General features: G+C 43.0%; 1 pseudogene; it reads right to left on the bottom strand.

Annotated features, from left to right (window-relative positions):
- Nucleotides 1–544: 544 nt before the first annotated feature.
- On the bottom strand, nucleotides 545–1,809 carry LOC143662551 (actin, cytoplasmic 2 pseudogene; annotated as a pseudogene).
- Nucleotides 1,810–5,649: the final 3,840 nt, after the last annotated feature.

Raw genomic sequence — 5,649 nt, 5'->3', positions numbered from 1 at the left:
AACCAAACTTTGTTGTCATCTCTCAAAGATTTGAGAATTGAGTACAAAAAACCTTACATAAATTAAAGGATGAATAAATTTACAGGTGTAAATGCAAACCGTTTTCCACCTCAGGGCAAGTAGCGAGCCGCGGTGTTCCGGAAGGAAAACATCAGGAAAGAAAGGAGACTGGGCCCCAAGGTTCGGGGCGCTCCCCACCTGTCGGATCAGCAAGGCGGAGCGAGCACCGGGCACAGCGCTCACAGAACCCGGAGAAACCCCCGCGTAGCCGCGGCTCCGGCGCCAACAGCCTGCGTGGGCCGGAGACAGCCCCCGCACTTCTCCACACCTCACCCGGGTCACGGAGTGCCCGAGCCATGACGGTGGGGGGTTAAATCAGAGATATGTACAGGGTATTAAAACATACACCAAGGAAAGAGTTAACTTCGAATACAAGATCAAGATCAGCAACAAGTTCTACGATCCAGTGCTGACGGGACAGGCTTCCAAGACGAGTTTCTCTCCGAAGGCTTATTCCAGTTTTGCGAGACTGGCACGAGGCGCATCCGGGCCGCCGCGTACCGCACCGGCTCCCGCAGCGGCCCCGGCCCGGCGCAGTCCATCTAGAAGCACTTGCGGTGCACGATGGAGGGACCCGATTGGTCGTACTCCTGCTTGCTGATCCACATCTGCTGGAAGGTGGACAGCGAGGCCAGAATGGAGCCGCCGATCCACACCGAGTACTTGTGCTCCGGGGGCGCCATGATCTTGATCTTCATGGTGCTGGGCGCCAGCGCCGTGATCTCCTTCTGCATTCTGTCGGCAATGCCCGGGTACATGGTGGTGCCCCCCCGACAGCACCGTGTTGGCGTACAGGTCCTTACGGATATCCACGTCGCACTTCATGATGGAATTGAAAGTGGTCTCATGGATGCCGCAGGACTCCATGCCCAGGAAGGAAGGCTGGAAGAGGGCCTCGGGGCAGCGGAAGCACTCCTTGCCGATGGTGCTGACCTGGCCGTCGGGCAGCTCGTAGCTCTTCTCCAGCGAAGAGGACGAGGCAGCCGTGGCCATCTCCTGCTCGAAGTCCAGGGCCACGTAGCAGAGCTTCTCCTTGATGTCGCGCACAATCTCGCGCTCTGCCGTGGTGGTGAAGCTGTAGCCGCGCTCGGTGAGGATCTTCATGAGGTAGTCAGTCAGGTCCCGGCCGGCCAGGTCCAGACGCAGGATGGCGTGGGGCAGCGCGTAGCCCTCGTAGATGGGCACGGTGTGCATGACGCCGTCGCCGGAGTCCATGACGATGCCCGTGGTACGGCCGGACGCGTACAGTGACAGCACGGCCTGGATGGCCACATACATGGCAGGGGTGTTGAAGGTCTCGAACATGATCTGCGTCATTTTCTCTCTATTGGTCTTAGGGTTCAGGGGCGCCTCGGTCAGCAGCACGGGGTGCTTCTTGGGGGCGACACGCAGCTCATTGTAGAAGGTGTGGTGCCAGATCTTCTCCATGTCGTCCCAATTGGTGACGATGCCGTGCTCGATGGGGTACTTTAGCGTCAGGATGCCCCTCTTGCTCTGGGCCTCGTCGCCCACGTACGAGTCCTTCTGGCCCATGCCCACCATCATGCCCTGGTGTCGGGGGCGCCCCACGATGGAGGGGAACACGGCGCGGGGCGCGTCGTCCCCGGCGAAGCCGGCCTTGCACATGCCGGAGCCATTATCGATGATGAGCGCGGCGATCTCCTCTTCCATAGCGCTCTGAGACTGGCGACCGCGGCGCGGTGGAGCAGAAGGAGCAATGGCGAGAACACAAAGCGGGGCCGGCGGCGGCGAGTGAACCACATCCAGTTTTTGATCAGCCATTAGAAATGCAAACATTCACACAATCATTGCAGCAATTATTGGAAAACTTGTTTTGATATTGTGGTAGGACAATGTATTTAATATACCTAAAGGACATAAAATAATTTTAACTATTTACATAAGAATTATTTTTATATTTATAGACTTAAATCAGGGGCTTTCATAATTAACCCTTGTCCAATTAAGAGACTTCTGCAAATTTATAAAAGGAAAAGTAGGACAGATATACTAGTTATTAGAAGGTAAAAGAGGTCATGTATTAGGATCCTTTAAGACAAAGCTTAGATGATGGTATGTCATGTAGGAGTTAAATAATTTGTTCAATGAGTGAATAAATAACTGGCTGGCCTTAGGAGTAAACTTAAAAATGTGTAGTTTACTAGTATTTTCCATTAAAATTTTGCTATTCTTTGTCATTTCAATAAATTTACTTACTGGCCAATTTTTAGCAAGTAATAGATCCTAAACAAATAGTAGAAATCCTACTTAAATATATATTTTCTACTTTAGCTGTAGTCTAAGAACGTGTAAATCCTTCATAAAGTTTTAGCTACATTTTAGATTTTGCATATGGCAAAACTTGTCAGATGGAGGATCCTGTAGGATTCCCCCCTCCCTTCTTTCTTTTCTTCCTATCAGTGTACGAACTGACATCACTCAGATACTCTTCAGTAACTCCCCGATACAGGTGGCATTCAGGAGAAGAGCTGGGTATTTACAATCCATGCATAGAATTTGACATTCACAAGATCACAGGCTCAGATACAATCTACTGACCCAATTCCTGTTCTGATGAGAAACAAGCCATCCATGTAGAATAGCTTGCAATTCATCAAGTGTTCGGTTAAATTTTGAGTCAGAGAGAGTGAGCCGAAATGATGACCCTGCATCTTCATTCTTACTTGGAGACTTGCTTTAAAATGGCAGATGATCACAGTGTTGGGTCTCCTCACAGCTGTGGCTTTATTTCTTGGTGTGTGAGAATTTTGAATGGTCAGAAAACCCACGTCCCTGTTGAGACTGGCTGGGCCTAACCACTCAGGAATAAAAGGTGTTCAGCTTCTGCTGAGGGGGTTAATGTTAGTTGATACATAAATGAACATGCAATATGAATTTCACCTCAATTAAAAAAAAATACTAAGCAAAATTCAAAGAGATTTACTTGGGTATTATCCAAGGTATTTAATAAAGCTGAAGGATTCCAGAAAAATACCCTGGTTTCTTGGACAGAACTTATGCAAATCACATTTGATCTCTGGTGTTCAGTTTTCTGTCAGATTTGTCAGTTGGATTTAAACACATACCAGAAAACTTCTGGGCTCTAAAATCCATCCATCTGTCCACCCTCCCTCCTTCTGTCCTCCTCCTTTTTTTTTTTTCCTTCCTTCTCTATCTTTCCAATATCATTTTCCTGACTTTTTCCTCCTCCCTCTCTCCTCCCTCCTTTTCTGGGTAGTTAGAGTAACTAGTGAGGGAGAAAGAATGGGGATTGATGAAAAAAAGATTAAATAAGGATACTCATGAAATTGGAAAAGTTCTTTTATCTCTGAGGCTGATCTAGAATTTTTTATTTGTGGCTTATTTTCCTTCTAGTTTTTTTTGGTTTTAATAAAAATTCAGTTAGTGAGATATTCTCTAAGGTAAGAAATTAATGAGTGAATTTTCTACATAGGCAGAGGCATGCTAGACTCTGCACTATCTGCCTTTTCCTTTTACTCTGTAACATGGAATGCCGCATTATTTCCAGGGCTTATTACTTTCTTTGTCTCCTTTCCCTTCCCTTCCCTTTTTAGCATGAAGCCTAGTGGATACCAGTCTGCCTTCAACGAGAACAGGTAGACTGGAGAGAGAATAAGTCTGAGGCCAAACTCACACTTTCTGATATTTGGCACATTGTATTGTGTATCTAAACTTCCTTTTAAAATTCTGTGGCGAATATGCCCACTGGAAAAAGTTGTGTAAAAAATGACATAGGATAGTGTTTTACTAAAACAAACAAACATAACTAAATTTTACAACATATTTTGTTAGTTTTAAGAAAAATCACATTTCTAGTGATAAATGGAACGAATATCCTGCAATCGAGACAGATTGCCACTTTCAGGGTCTATTTTATTGATGATTTTATTTGCAGGTGTTCCAGAGCCATACAATTTCAGCTATAATATTATTTGCATTGCATCATCTGAAATTTTCACTTTAAATTTTCTGTAAGTAGCTGAATCTAGCCTGTATAAACCAAATAAGAGTCTTACAAATTTTTTATTATTAGCAAAAATCAAGCTGTTTGGAATTGGGATATCATAGTAAAGATAGTAGACACAATATCATTCTTTTTTATAATGCTATTTAGTTCTACAAGATAAACTTTAGTTGAACCTTTCAATAGCTACTAATTCAGAAGTCATTTAAATTTCCCTGTGGTGAGTATGATTGATTATACCATTATCATGATATATTTATATTTTGGACCCACTGAGTCTAAACTCCAAGTACATTTATACACTATTAAGAATGGCTGCATCTATCTATGATATCTTCTTACTCAGATGCTAAAATAAAAAGGTGGAGATTTCTGTGTGTTTTTAGGAATAAGTAAGTTTCTATCAGAATATGACTTTATAAACTGGGCATTCACTCTCAGCCAACTCTGCAAATAAACTCACTACCCTTTCCCCTACATGGGACATGACTCCCAGAGGTGTAAGTCTCCCTGGCATCGTGGGTCAGGACTCTCAGGTATGAGCCTGGCCTAGCATAAAGGAATTCAGAATGTCCTCTTGACCAAAAGGGGGAAAAGAAATGGAATAAAATAAAGTTTCAGTGACTAAGAGATTTCAAATAGAGTCAAGAGGTCATTCTGGAGGTAATTCTTATGCATTATATAGTTTATAGTATATTAGAATAGCTAAAAGGGAATACCTGAAACTGTTGAAATGTAATCCAGTAGACTTGTTTCTTGATGATGATTGTATAACTATATAGCTTTTATCATGTGACCATGTGATTGTGAAAACCTTCTGATTCACATTTCCATTTGCAGTGTATGAGCAGAGGAGTAATAAAATAAAGACAAAAAAAAAAGGGGGTGGATAAGGGATATGGGGTGTTTTGGGTGTTCTTTTAATTTAATTTAATTTTGTAGTAATGAAATAGGTTATTCTTGCTAGAAGCTTGTCTGTGAATAGACTGTAATTGTATGATGCTGTAGGATTAAGGGAGAAATTGTCCTTTGTCTTCTTTTGAAAATAAAGGGAATAGTATAAAAGGTGATTCCTTGGAATGAAAAACTCATATATTCTTGTTATTTATGAATACCAATACATTTTATTTAACCATGATACTTCCTGACTCTAGGATTAAAACCTTTAATCAGTTTTGGAAATTTCTTATCCTGTATCTCCCCTAATACTGATTCTGTACTATTTTTTCTTGCCTCTTTAAGACTCCAATTATATATATATGTTAGAATTGTCCCTGTGTCTCAGAAGGGCATAAGGAATTGAAAAACCTGGCTACCTAGTTGCTCTACTGTGGGAGCAAAGAGTAGCGGCTGCGTTCAAGTGTTGTCATGGCAACCAATACATGTGTATTTCTCTGGGACCAGATACAAGAAACGAACAGCAGAGAGTTATCTTGGATCATATTCAATTAATCTACCTGGAATGATTATTAAAAAAGATCTTTAACAGAAAGAAGCTACTAGATGCCAAGGGACTGATGAAAAGGTGAGAATTCATCATCCAGAAAGGTGCATTTGTCTGCATTGAGGGAACTGGAGTCTCAAAGCAGAAAGGGAAAAAGCAA

Source organism: Tamandua tetradactyla, chromosome 18 (genome assembly GCF_023851605.1).
Source record: "Tamandua tetradactyla isolate mTamTet1 chromosome 18, mTamTet1.pri, whole genome shotgun sequence".
NCBI classification, from domain to species: Eukaryota; Metazoa; Chordata; class Mammalia; order Pilosa; family Myrmecophagidae; genus Tamandua; species Tamandua tetradactyla.
The sequence above is the reverse complement of the archived record's forward strand: the minus strand, read 5'-3'. Positions and strand labels throughout refer to the sequence as shown.